Source organism: Ursus maritimus (assembly GCF_017311325.1).
Source record: "Ursus maritimus isolate PB19 chromosome X unlocalized genomic scaffold, ASM1731132v1 scaffold_X1, whole genome shotgun sequence".
Lineage (NCBI taxonomy): Eukaryota > Metazoa > Chordata > Mammalia > Carnivora > Ursidae > Ursus > Ursus maritimus.
In genome coordinates, this window is record NW_024423319.1 from 87,244,316 (window position 1) to 87,257,961 (window position 13,646).

At 43.8% G+C, this 13,646-nt stretch overlaps 1 long non-coding RNA gene across 1 annotated transcript in view; it reads right to left on the bottom strand.

Annotated features, from left to right (window-relative positions):
* LOC103679201 overlaps positions 1-5,087 on the bottom strand; it is a 9,510-nt gene extending 4,423 nt beyond the window's left edge. Inside the window, exons 1-2 of the long non-coding RNA XR_572865.1 lie at positions 4,976-5,087; positions 4,407-4,494 (exon numbers count right to left, since the gene is read on the bottom strand). This is a non-coding gene — a long non-coding RNA (uncharacterized LOC103679201). The remainder of the gene's footprint in view (positions 1-4,406; positions 4,495-4,975) is intronic.
* Between the last annotated feature and the right edge of the window lie 8,559 nt (positions 5,088-13,646).

A 13,646-nucleotide genomic window follows, 5' to 3' on the forward strand; every position in this document is an offset into this window, starting at 1 on the left:
AAAAAAAAAAAAAAAAGTGGTTATCAGAGCAGAGGGTCAATTTTACTTGATCCTAGATTAAGATGAAACACGAGCGGTTCCAAGGGTAGTCCATGTGTGGGAAATGTAGCGAATTGCTGGGAGTTAGTACTCGTAGAAGGATTTAACAGACACAATGTCGAATCCACGCACTTTTGATTTTTTTTCTCTATCTTTTTTTTTTCTTATCTTATTCTTAGAGGAAATTAAATTTCTGCATCAAAATCTGGGTCTGCCATTCCGTTTTATTTATTTTTTTTAAAGTTTATTTATTTTAAAGTTTATTTATTACACCCACATTGGGGTGTAAACTCTGTACCCCATGTGGGGCTCAAACTCATGACCCTGAGATCAAGAGTTGCATACTCCTGCAACTAAGCCAGGCAGGTGCTCCTGCCATTCAGCTTTAAACTAGAAATCGCAGGCCTGATACTTCTACTTGGGCAAATAAGAAACCAGACATTAAAACTGGATCTGAGGAAACTTATTTTGTAGAGATGCTCACTGCATGGGACAACCATAGATCAGGGATTCGAGATGCTCTTCTCTTTGATTTCCTCTCATGTCATTTCTTTTCTGAGTACACTTACCTTTCAGTGCTGGAGCTATGAGTGTAATCGAGAGGGTTTCTCAGAAACCACTCTAACAACTTCTTTTAAAAAAACACAAAACATTATTTGAGGGGGAGAGAGGAGGAAAGGGAGAGGGAGAGAGAGTCTTAAGCAGACTCCATACTGAGTGTGGAGCCCGACAAGGGCCTCGGTGCCACCACCCTGAGATCACGACCTGAGCCAAAAGCAAGAGTCGGATGCTCAAACCACTGCACCACCCAGGCATCCCTACTCTGACAACTTCTGAAAGGGATTTATAGTATATGTGGATTAACCCTGTCACAGTAGGACTTATCTTGAAATTGGTGCTCCGTTTCTTTCTTCTCGGCATTAAGACTTACCTCAAATGGATCAGGGTCTTGACACATTGCCAATAATAACTTCGCATTGTGTGCTGTTGTACAGCTCACCGAGTTTCCACTTTTGTTCTCATTTCGTCTTTAGCCATCTTTTAAGTCTCTCTTTTTTTAAAGATTTATTTATTTGTTTATTTTAGAGCAAGAGAGTGCGTGTGGGCTCATGCATAACATGAGCAAGGGGACGGGTAGAGGGAGACGGAAAGAAGAGAGAATCTTCAGCAGACTCCCCACTGAGTGTGGAGCCTGACGTGGGGCTCGATCCCAGGACCTGAGATCATGACCTGAGCTGAAATCAAGAGTTGGACGCTCAACTGAGTGAGCCACTCAGGTGCCCCTGGTCTTGAGGCATCTTGACGTGGGATCTCTACTTCATAATTCCAACAACTGAAGCTTTGGAGGTGTAGTTGGCCAAGGACAGAGAGTTAGTGTGTGACCGAATTGGGATGAGACTCCAGAATTATTTATTTTTCCTAGCCAAGCAAGTTCTTGGTCTTAGCTTGGAGCGAGCAGAAGATAGAGCAGTATGGCTCCCCACCCTCCCCATGCGTCACGAATCTTTATGTGCTTGCTCATTTCTGACAGTAGAAATGGCCTCAGATTTCCAATAATGTTCAAATGTCAGTGACTTTCAAATGTCATTTGTCTTTGGCTCTGAAATCAGTAGGCCCCAACTAATCTAATAACTTGGGGCTTTCTTTGTTTAATCAAATTGTCAGAAGCAATAATAAAAGATTTTCTCCAATTGCCAGCAGGGGTTAACTCTATTACTTCATCTGTTTCCAGTGGAAGTTTTGCTGCTATAGAATAACTAGAAAATCGAGTTCTGTTCTAGTCTGACTGACCCTGCCTTTACTAGGCTCTTGCTCCGTTACTTAGATAACTGTCTCCTAGTGTCACTTTTTTTTTTCCATGTGGGAGTTTGCCTTTGTAATATGGTTAGGACTCAAGAGAAAGCATTTGATCTTGGGTTTCTTCATTTGCAAAGCCCTGATGACCTCGGCTTTTCCTGCTCTTAGTACTCTTCGAACTTCTTTGACCTCATCAGAGTTAGAGGAAGACTTAATTTTCACGAAATATTTGGCAGGCAAATTATGGGCAGTGGAAAGGCCTCGCTTGGATGTGACATAGTAAAAGTTCGCCCAGATTGAGGAGGTAAAAATCTGCCTTGTCATACAGCAACTTGGGATAACACATATAGATAAAGCCAGCTGCAAATGATCAGGAACCAATATTTTTTTGCTAGGCCTTTGCAGCTGTAAAATAGAAGAACATTTTTTTTTTAAAGCAAAAGATGCAAATTTCTTGTTTATTTCATGATGCTACCATTAATATAAAAGCCTGACAATGATAATATAATTCAAAAAGAAGGAAGGAAAGAAGGAGGAGAGGAAGGAGGGAGAAAGGAAGCTGTAGAACAGTATCCCTTAATTGCAAATAGACTGCAGCAGCGTATCAAACGAAAACACAGTACGGCTGAAAGACCAGTGTGGCGGAAGATCAGTAAATATATTAAGCCAGTCCATTAAAGCTACAGATGAAAGGGAAAAAAACCACCACATGATTATAACATGTACTGAAAAGGCATTTGATAAAATACAGCCAGAAGTCCTTTGAGTGACTACTTATTTTCTACTCACTGAGAAACTTTGTTCTCTTTGTTCAATCCATCATTTACCTAAATTCCACCTCCCCCACCCCCAAATAATGTAATAACTACCTTTTCCTTTGGTGGGAGATGCCCCACAATTCCTCCGTTGTTTGTTTTCACTAACTGCAATGGGTCAACAAACCTGACCCTCAGACTACAGGTCTGTCCTTGCTTTGAAGCTGATTGAACTAAGGTAGGGGAAAAATAAGTTTTCCTTCCACCCTTCAAGGTCTTTCTGCTGGTTTAAGAATTCAGTTGACATGAGATCGTTTAACAGGATTAAAACAAAACAAAGCAAAAAACCCCCAAAGTTTTATTTTGTGCACATGGAGTCCCAAAAATGAAATTGAGACTTAAAGAAATGACCAAGACAAGCACTTTTTGCACTTTTTAGGCAGAGATGATAAATCTGGGAGGAATTGACAGGACAAAGAAAACTTTGGGAGCTTGTAAAATCATAAAAGGAAACCTCATTTAGAATGGAGTCGGGAGGCCAGCAGGGGGCGCTCTCATACCTTAGGATTCATGATCAATTGCAGACCCAATGGGAAGAACGAAACCTAGAACGGGGGTACTACTTTACTGATATGCATGAGGATGAAAGGCTCCCCTGCCCCTCTCTCCCCTCCCACCCCAAGGCCCAGGCAGTGAGAGTCAGGACTCAGCCAATGAAAAGCGACTATACTGTCAACTCCCAATTTACTCCAATGAAATTTTTATTTATAACAGCCTTCAAAACTTCCCCCTTTGTTCCATGGACTTGCCTTTGGTTTTACTGTAGCTTGCTTGTCTCAGATTGCAATTCTCTGCTATTCCCGAATAAACCCATTTTTGCTGATAAAGTAACTGGCAGTTTTATTTTTAAGGCTAACAGGAGCTTCAGTTAGTAAGGAATTCTGAACAGAATTTGAGCTGGAGTAGTAAATTAGTAAAAAGTAACAAGGGTTGTTTATGTAGATTTCTCGGCTCTAAATTTCCTGTCTCTGGTGAGACAGATGTCTCTTCTTGATATAGGGAGGGTACCTTTCATATGGAAGTTTTATTTCTTGCTTTCTGGAAACAAAGGCGGGCAGGGTCAGAGTGTTCTTTCTGCATTGGCTGCTCTGGGATTGAGCCCCACATCGGGCTCCTCCCCTAGGAGCCTGCTTCTTCCTCTCCCGCTCCCTCTGCTGTGTTCCCTCTCTTACTGGCTGTCTGTCAAATAAATAAATAAATAAATAAATAAATAAATAAAATCTTATAACAATACGGGGGTGGGCGCCTGGATGGCTCAGTCGTTTAAGTGGTTGCCTTCGGCTCAGGTCGTGATCTCGGGGTCCTGGGATCCAGCCCCGCATCCAGCAACCTGCTCGGTGGGGAGTCTGCTTCTCCCTCTGTCTCTGCCCCCTGCTCCTGCTCTCTCTCTCTCTCACTCACTCTCAGTATCAAATAAATAAATAAAATCTTTAAAAAATATATATCAAATATAATATGTCAATGTGGCACATTTAGGCGTAGCCTGACCTTGGCCCCCACAATAATGGCCAATAGGTTGGTTGGTTTTCTTGGAAAACAAATTGTTCACTCAAAAAGCACCAGTGCGAGACTATTCCCCAAGGAGGGAGAGCGGAGTGTGTCAGATGTTGGCTTTTGTGGGTTGTTCTGTAAGTTGCCTGTGGCCAAAATGTAGCTCAGAGCAGTTCTCCCCCTGGTGTGCTCCCGACCCCTGGCCCCATTGGGCGCTCACCACCAGCTTCGTCTTCCAGTTGTGAATAAGGAAGAAATAAATACCTTTATGTTGGCTTCTAGATGCAGGTTTCTCTCAGAGAAGGGCATTCTTCACAAAACTGCTCAGTGTTTGCTAGAACCTGTTGAGAATCTTTAGTAATCAAACGAGTTAATCTTCGGAAGGACAGCTTTATTTGTGACACCGAGCGCTGTTGAAAAATAGCCTGGCCTGATTTTTGACCAGTCTTTCCTTTGGCCACAAACCACTTGTGCCCGGTGCCGGTGAATATTAAAGAGCTAAAAGTTCACGGCTTGCAATCCCCTCGGTTTTCTATTTCTGTTCTGCCTTATTTCTTGTCCTTAGGTCTGAAAGCCCGGGAAACAAATTAGAAAACTTAACTCCTTTTTTTTTCTTCCGGAAGTCTCTCTAAAATACTGATTCAGACTTCACGTTTTACCTACACGTGACTGTTTCTAACTCTTAAAGCTCCCATATACTATTATAAACTACCTAAGCAACCAGCTGTAGAGAAAAATCGTGTCTCAAGTCACCAAGTCCTATTCTTTAAAGAATTGGGGGCTTGCCTTGGCCTGCAAGGACCTTGACCTTGCTTTTATCTTACTGCGTTTACCTTCCACGTGGTTCCTTCCTTCTCAGTTTAAAAGTCCGTGAAAGGGTGAATTGTTGCAGTCTGTGTGCCTAAGCTTCCTTGGACCCTGGATTTTGCCGGACTTCCTGTTTGGGTTCCCGCATCCGGGTTTGCTCTTTCGCAAAGGGTTGCCCAGCTGCACGACCACTCCTGAACACGGGAGGGCGCTGTGCAGCTGCGGTCGCCCTTTGAGTCTCTCTGGGCCTCATGGAAGGCTACTCTTGCAGGCACATGTAGGTAACGTAGGTAACATTAACGCATCAGCACTTTCGTCTCTGGACAGGGGCTGGGTTCAGCTATAGCTGTGTTGTGAAGACTTGGGGGCTTAAAACTAGTGGGGGACCCCTAGGAATAGAAGAGGCCTATGGGGTAGGATAACGGTGAGGGTGCGGAAAGCCTGGTTGTTTACGGACCTGAGGGCGGCTGGTAGGCCCGAGCGGCCCCACAAGACCAGATGCCGTGGGAAACAGAGAGAGGGCTGGACCTGCGAGCACCAGCGCCTCGTGCTGTGTCAAACGTGGATGTAAGAAATCTTAACAGGCCAATGGCCGGTTCCAAAGTCAAGTTGCCAAATGTGATGAAGGCTAATGCTCTCTTTTCACAAGGGTGACTAGTCCAGAAAGCCAGGAAGTCCTGAGCTATAGAGCCTGTCGATGTGAGGAGACTAAATGACTGGGGGCTGCTGGGAAACTTCTAGGTCCTAGGATGCTGGGGAGGAGTCCTGCCCCCCAGGTACTGTCTATCCGGTGAGCATTCATTGGTAGATGCCAGAGGGATAAAAGCTATGGTTGGTGTGGAACTGTTTCGGGGCTGAGCAATTACCCCCCGGAGTGGAATGGGCTCAGCATTCATGTTTGTGGGAAACAGAATGGCATGGGTATTCCTCAAACCCCACTAATGGACCATAGATGCCTGGGCGTGATGGGGGAGGAGATATAGGTTCAGAGTTTTTTTTTTTCTTTTTAAAAGATTTTAATTTTATTTCTCACAGAGTGCGCCCTGCGCACGAATGGGGGAGGGGCAGAGGGAGAAGCCGACTCCCCACCCAGCAGAGAGCCCCCATGCGGGGCTGGATCTCAGGACTCTGGGATGGTGACCTGAGGTGAAGGCAGACGCTTAACTGTCTGAGCCACCCAGGTGCCCCTAGGTACAGACTTTTGAAGAGCCTTGAGCCTATCCTCAAAATGTGGCTTGGACTGGAAATGAAGTGGTTTAGTCCACAAGTGGTAACGTTTTGCTAAGCGAGGTGGTGGTGGCTAGAATCAATGTGGTATCTGTGTGAAGTCTGAAATTGGCCATTTCTTTGAAGATGTCTAATAGGGGAGTGCCACGATAGCCATGAGAAAATTCCTTCAAGAGCCAGAGGTGTTCAGAGCTTGGACGAGTGCCAGATCTTCATGTTCCTACCCTTTGTTCTCAGCCAAATTCACGTGTGTCAAAGAGTTTCTCAAAGGTTACCTATTCTGTCAAGTATAATCACCAGGGATCTCTTTATTCCAGGTGTGTCAGAAGGAAGAGGTGAGCATAAGCCTCTTGGAGTTGTTGACACTACCTGAAGCAAGATCCCAAGGAGACTACTGCCCAGGTAAATTGCCCTAATTCCCTCCATAGCCCTATATTTTTTCCTTGCTTTGGGTGGGCAGCCATTCGTTGTTGGAGCCTGATTGTTCTCTCCAGTTTTAGTAATAGCTGAAAGCCCTTCCTGAAGGCTGGCAAGGCTAGGGGTATTCTGGAAGTATAGTTTAATGAAGACCTGTGACCATTAGATGTGAAAGATCAAGAACAATTAAAGGATGGGCAACGCTTTGATCTTTTTTTTTAAATGATTTTATTTATTTATTTGAGAGAGAGAGAGCGTGCAAAAATGGGGTGCGGAGGAACAGTGGGAGAGGGAGAAGCAGACTCCCCGCTGAGCAGGGAGCCCGAGGGGCTGGATCCCAGGACTCCTGGGATCATGACCTGAGCCGAAGGTAGACACTTAACCAACTGAGCCACCCAGGCACCCCTGAAGAATGTTTTTTTAAGGATTTTATTTACCTGAGAGAGACAGAGAACAGGAGGGAGGGGCAGAGGGAGAAGAAGAGAGAGAATCTCAAGCAGACTTGATGTCATGACTCCGAGATCATGACCTGAGCAGAAACCAAGAGTTGGATGCTTACTTGACTGAGCCACCCAGGCGCCCTGAGAATTTTGAATAAGGAGGAACATGGAAGGAAAGAAGGCAAAAGTGCTGGATTATGTAGAGTCTTGGGGGCCATGGTAAAGAGGTGGGAATTTCTTTTTAAGTATACTGTCAAGTCATTGGGAGGGTTTAAGTGGGGCATGCTGTTTGACCTACATGGTAGAAAGGCCACCCTGACTTGTGCAGGGGTGAGAGTGGAACGGGACCTGTGGGGAAGATTTGGCACTAGTCTGTCAGATGGTGGTAACCCAGGTGGCTGTGATGGATGGTAATGAGAAGTGGATCTAAATTTGAAAACTCTGAAGTGTGAACTTCCATGACTACTGATGGATTGACTGTGGGATGAGTGATGAAACAGGGTAATGCAAATTTTTGGCCCCGATGACTGGGTGGATGGTGTCATTGGCTGAGATGGGTAAGGCTGCGTATGTTTTGGGGGTTATTGCATGGGGATCCTGGAGTTGTCTTTGGAATGTGTTGATTCTGATATGCCTATATATGTAAAATGGCATACTACAAACTCACTGAGGTCAAAGGCAGCCATTTATCTTTGTATCTTCAGCAAGGACAAAAATGGGAGAAATAGCTATTTCTTTTTTTTTAAATATTTTATTTATTTATTTGAGAGATAGAGAGGGAGCATGAGCAGGGGGAAGGGGGAGAGGGAGAGGCGGACACCAACTCCTTTGAGCAGGGAGCCTGACACAGGGCTTGATCCCAGGACCCTGGGATCACGACCTGAGCCGAAGGCAGACACTTAACCAACTGAGCCACCCAGGTGCCCTGAGATAAGTACTTCTGCCCACCCCCCTATCCCCTGCAGTAGGAAGCCCTCCCCTCTCCACCCTTTGTTTTTGGATTATCTAGTTTTTCTAGCGTGTAAACTTTCATTGTTTCTTGACCCATTCCTCTTGTTTCCGAGACCTTGGGATAGGGACCTTGTTGATTAAATCATGGAGGCTTCTTTTGAGTGTATTGAAGTGTCTGTATGTATCATGCGTGAGTCCAGATTCTGGGGCTTCTGTAAGGAATCAGCCCATAATTCCCAGCTGCCCTAGGCACAGAGCAAATGACCTTAGGATTATCGTGCTTTGCTCTATAAGTGGTTTTTTTTTTTTTTTTTTTTTAAACTGGAGCAGGAGCATTCAGTTAGATGCCTTCAATCCCAGGGGCTTTGGCTTCTATTTCTACTATCTGACTTGGTTGGAAAAACTCCTCTTCCTTCCGTCCATAAGACAGCAGTGAAGGTGTACAGACTGGCATCAAGTCTGCTACCCACGGTGGTGGTGCTAAAAATGGTGAGAGAGTTTTTGGAAGAATCACGTGTAGCTCTGCAGACATTTCCATTTTGGGCCGATAGAAGAATCCGCTTTACAAACTTGGTTGGAATCGTTACAAACAATCTATCTCGGAAATACGTATTTGGTTGCATCTTTAAAGGTGAAAGACTTTTCGTGTCGAAGAGCTTCAGCTTTTCCTTTGCTCCCAATCAAATTGGCGATATTGGTCATTCCAGGATGCAACATGAGACTGAGGTAGGAAGAAGCCAGAAACTCATTGTCACTAGCTATATTTCAGTGTAGCATTAAGAAAAAAAATGCTGTGGTGCGCCTTCCTGCCCTTCGGGAAGGTGTGTTCCTCTGTGCAGTTGGCAGCAGGGGGCTTGGTTTCTTTTTCCCATGGATCAGTTTGGCAGACTGAGATCTGTTCAGAATCATGGTCTAAATAAAACCCATGGATTTCAAAGAAAAGAATTTGAAAGGTACCAATTTTCAAACGAGCTTGTGATAGAAATGTATGTACCTGAATGCATTCAATAAGAAGACTGTACACTTTATTTATTTATTTTTAAAATTGCATTTATCTAAGTAATCTCGATTCCCAACTTGGGGCTTGAACTCCTGACCCCGGAGATCAGTAGTCTTATCCTCCTCCTACTGAGCCAGCCAAGTGCCCCAAGACAGTATGTTTTAAGCACAGGCAAGTTAAAGTTGAAAGACACCAGTGTGAAGGCTGCTTAGCTTGAGTCACAACATTAAACTGGGGTGGTCTTTGAATAAGACAATATGCATGTACTTTGGGACAACCAATCAGTTCTAATTTTCTTGTTTTAATGGACTCCAGGGTTGAAAAAAATCTCAATTTCACAAATTGTTTCTAAAGGAATTAGAGCTTCTCTAATTAATATTAATACTTATTCTCCAAGGTTTCGAGTTAAATTCCAATTGTATTGAAGCATTCACACTAAGATCAATAGGCTCTTTTACAACTCAGCAGTAGAAAAATAACCCAACTAAGAAATGGGTGAAGGATTTGAATAGGCATTTCTCCCAAGAATATATACAAATGGCTAATGAGCACATTAGCCATTTGAGATATGGAAATCAAAACCACAATGAAATACCACTTCACACCCACTAGGGTGGCAAAGAAAAAAAAAAGACCACAATAAGTATTAATAAGGGTGTGGAGAATTGGACCCTTATACATTGTTGTTGGGAATGTAAAATGGCATCACTGCTCTGGAAAAGTTTCAGTTCCTTTAAGTGTTCAGTATAGAATTACCACATGACACAGCAATTCCACTCCTAGGTATATATCTGAGAAAATTTAAAGTATCTGTCTAAAAAAAAAATGTACATAAATGCTCCTGGCAGCATTTTTCGTAATAGCCAAAAAGTGGAAGCAACCCAAATGTCCATCAAATGATGAATGGATAACCAAAACTTAGCATTTCTCTGCTGTGAAATATTATTCACCAGTAAAAAGAATAAACCTCGAAAACATGCTAAGGGAAAGAAGCCAGTCACAAAAGACCATATCTTGGGTGTTTCCACTTGTAGAGATAAATCCAGAAAGACAGAGATTAGTGATTGCCAGGGGCTGAGGGGTGGGGGGAATGGGAGTGATTGCTAATGGATATGGAATATCTTTTGGGGGGATGATGAAATGTTTGGAAATTAGTGATGGTTACACAACCTTGTGACTACGCTAATAAACCACTGAATTGTATACTGAAGTTAATTTTTTAATTTGTGAATTGAGTCTCGAAGCCATTATTTAAAAGAAAATCAATAGGTCATCTTGGGCTGGGTCAAATTCTTTGATATACTTTCAGATTTAAGAAAAGATTATGGACCCATGGTTTTAGTTTGCCACGAAGAAAACTCCTTTTGAAAGAGTTGTGTAAGGTTTCCAAGTATTAGCAGCTGTGTTTCGTCAAAGAAAAAGAATTTTGAATTGCAGCTTCATCTTGGTTAAGAAATTCTTCCAGCATTCTGGTAATGTGGCCTTCTGTGCCTTCCTGGAAAAATCGTTTCCACATGTGATTCATTTTCATGCAAAAATTATTCTGTTTTAATGGGGGGTATTTCCATGGAATAATATATGAATACCCTTCCTAAAATAACTTGTATCACCCTAGAGTGTGTCTTTGCTTCTTAACTGTGTGCAAAAAGGGGGCACCTGGTTGACTCAGTTAATACAGCATGTGACTCTTGATGTCAGGGTCATGAGTTCGAGCCCCACGTTGGGCATAGAGCTCACACACACACACACACACACACACATACACATACACACAAAATTGTGTGCAGAAAAAGAGTGTAAGAAGAAAAACATGTGTTATTCACCACATTTACACCATACATGAACTATATCAGTGCATAGTCTGTTAACAGTAACTGTTAAAATGTGTTAAATTCACCCCAATGGTCAGGTGTGTTTGAACTTGCTTAGTCCACCCTTGTAGTCAATGTACTATCTGTTAGAAAAGTCCTGCTGACTCGTGGGGAGTTGTGTTTTCATTTGAGTGTGTTAGTTTTGCAAAAACTGGATGACTCCCCACCTTCCATGTAGGGATTAAAAAATAATTGTAGATAGGGAGTCCTGGAAAGCAACATGGCGGTCTTGGTCATCCATGAAATGGCATTCTACTTCATTCTTCAGTAGCTGAAAATCTTCCCGACCCAGCGTCGGGCAGCTGCCCAGATGCCTTGTACTAATATCTGCAGGCACAAAGACAGTGATCACGTGACATCTGGTGGCTAGTCTAATTACTATCGTAATTTTGAGGTGGTGATAAACACAGATTTGAGATCTGCAACAGGGTGATATGGAATGAAAATAGCTCATTTCTATTGCGACAAATTCATGGATTCTGTGAACGGTGCAGTGGTTTGAGTTTATGAGCTGAAAAGAGTGCTAAATTTAAGGTAGAGGTTAATAAAAATAACGCTGAATGCTTTCCCAAATTCGAATTCCGTGGACATTGTAATACTTCGGGTCCTGAAATTAAGAATGCCTACTGTAAAAGATAGATTGCTTGTTTGGGCCTGCAGTACGTGGGTGGGGGTGACCCCCACTCTAGCAGTGTATTGTATAAGGCTAGTTAAATCAGATAAGTTATTCTGCCAGGCCTGGCCTCTAATTACACAGTTTCAAAGGCTCTATGACCTTGGGAAAGATCTCTGAGACCCCTTTGCTGCATTAAAACAACAACAGTAAAAGGTTATGTTTTGAGGTCATTATAGATTCATGAGAAATTACAAAAATAGAGCAAAGTCTCATATACCCTTCACCTTCTTACCCTAGTAGTAACATCTTATGTAACTCTAGTCTAGGGTCCAAGACAGGAGAGGGACATGGGTACCATTCTTTTTCACTAGAGCACTCGGGGTTTGATGGCCTGCTTGTGCTCACTTGGCTGCAGCCTTGGACCTGCCCAATCTTTTGGGTGGAACTTCGTCTTCTTCAAGAGGCAGGGAACAGCTGAAAGCAAGTAGTTGTGCCCTAAATAGAGCTCCGTGGGGCCTTGAGAAAGCCTGCCTCCTGCTCCCCAGATGTCCTATGAAAACGGACTGCTTAAATTTCTTGTTTTGCTGACTTAAGTTCTGGCTCCGGTGACAGCCTGAGCTACTGTCTTCTGGAGCATGAATTGCTCAGTAAGATTTGTTTAATACCTGAGTATACACCAGGTAATACCTGCAGCCTCTCCAGTCCTGTGGCTTCGTATGGGGCAGGCAGAGACCTCAGCTGCCATTCTGAGTACCTCTGCTTCTTGCAGTGTCACCAAACATTTGTTTTGCCTTGGTAAACACTTCATAAGCCAGCATCGAAATTCAATATAATAGTCTGTCTCAGCTACTAGACATGATAACTCTTGAGAGGCAGGGGACCATCTTAGTCATCTCTCTCCTTGTGCGTGAAAGCTACTTGAGGTCTGTGGGAATGCGGAGATGTATATTAGCAGAAAGCCAGAGTTGGGCCTTTTGTGTGAATCTTTTATTTTTTTTAAAGATTTTATTTATTTATTTGAGAGAGAGAGAGTGAGTGAGTGAGTGAGCACAAGCAGGGGGAAGGGGAGAGGCAGAGGGAGAAGCAGACTCCCCACTGAGCAGGGAGCCTGACATGGGCTCGATCGCAGGACCTGAGCTGAAGGCAGATGCCCAGCCGACTGAGCCACCCAGGCATCCCTGTGTGTATCTTTTGAAGGAATATGTTCCTTCGCAACTGCTTGAAGTATTTTCTGAGGGGGCGCCTGGGTGGCTCAGTCGGTTAAGCATCTGACTTCAGCTCAGGTGGTGATCCGGGGGTCCTGGGATTGATCCCTGTGTCGGGCTCCCTGCTCAGTGGGGAGTCTGCTTCTCCCTCTTCTTCTGCCCCTTCCACCACTGGTGTGCTCTCTCTCAAACAAATAAAATAAAATCTTAAAAAAAATAAAGTATCTCCCGAGGCTGTTTGACCACATTTTCCAGACTCCCTCTGGAACCCAGGCTGTGGCTGTGGCTGTGGCTGTGTTGTCCTATCCCCTTGGTGTGAATACGACTTTTAACTCAGCTGGAGAAATTTGATTGTGGGCTTGAAAGATGTGCGAGTGGTGGCCACATAGGCACGATGCTTAAACGGTCGTGTAGTTCTTTTTAAATGGGCCACCTGAGCCTGCCTAGGAAAAGTCCACCGAATGAGCCCTAGAAGACGGTATTAACCTTTGTCTGGGGGAGACTCTCCACTGAGTATTCCTGCTTCCTTTCCCACAGCAATCCTGGTGTTCCCTTTGTGAACCAGCAGCCACCTCGCAAGGAGCCCCATGTTACTTTCAGGTGTTCTGAGATTATGCTTTGACCTAGGGCTGCCCAGATCTGTTTTTGTGACTGCTTTGAGATGACCGGAGGCTAAACCTGACTGCTGTCTTTGATATTAATCCTGCTGGTAGAGAGGAGTAGACCACCGACACCGAGCCCTGTTTCACCTCTGCGAGATCACGGGATTCTGTGTCAGTGCTGATTGGAATACCATGTCTGAATCATTGGTGAGTCTGGCACTAGCTAAGCCAGCATTCTCCTCATGAAGAATGATGAACCGATTAGCTTTGTTCCACCAGTAAACATTGTATATCCTTGTTCTTTCTTTTTTTTTTTTTAAGATTTTCTTTCTTTCTTTATTTGAGAGAGAGTGAGTGAGCACGAGCAG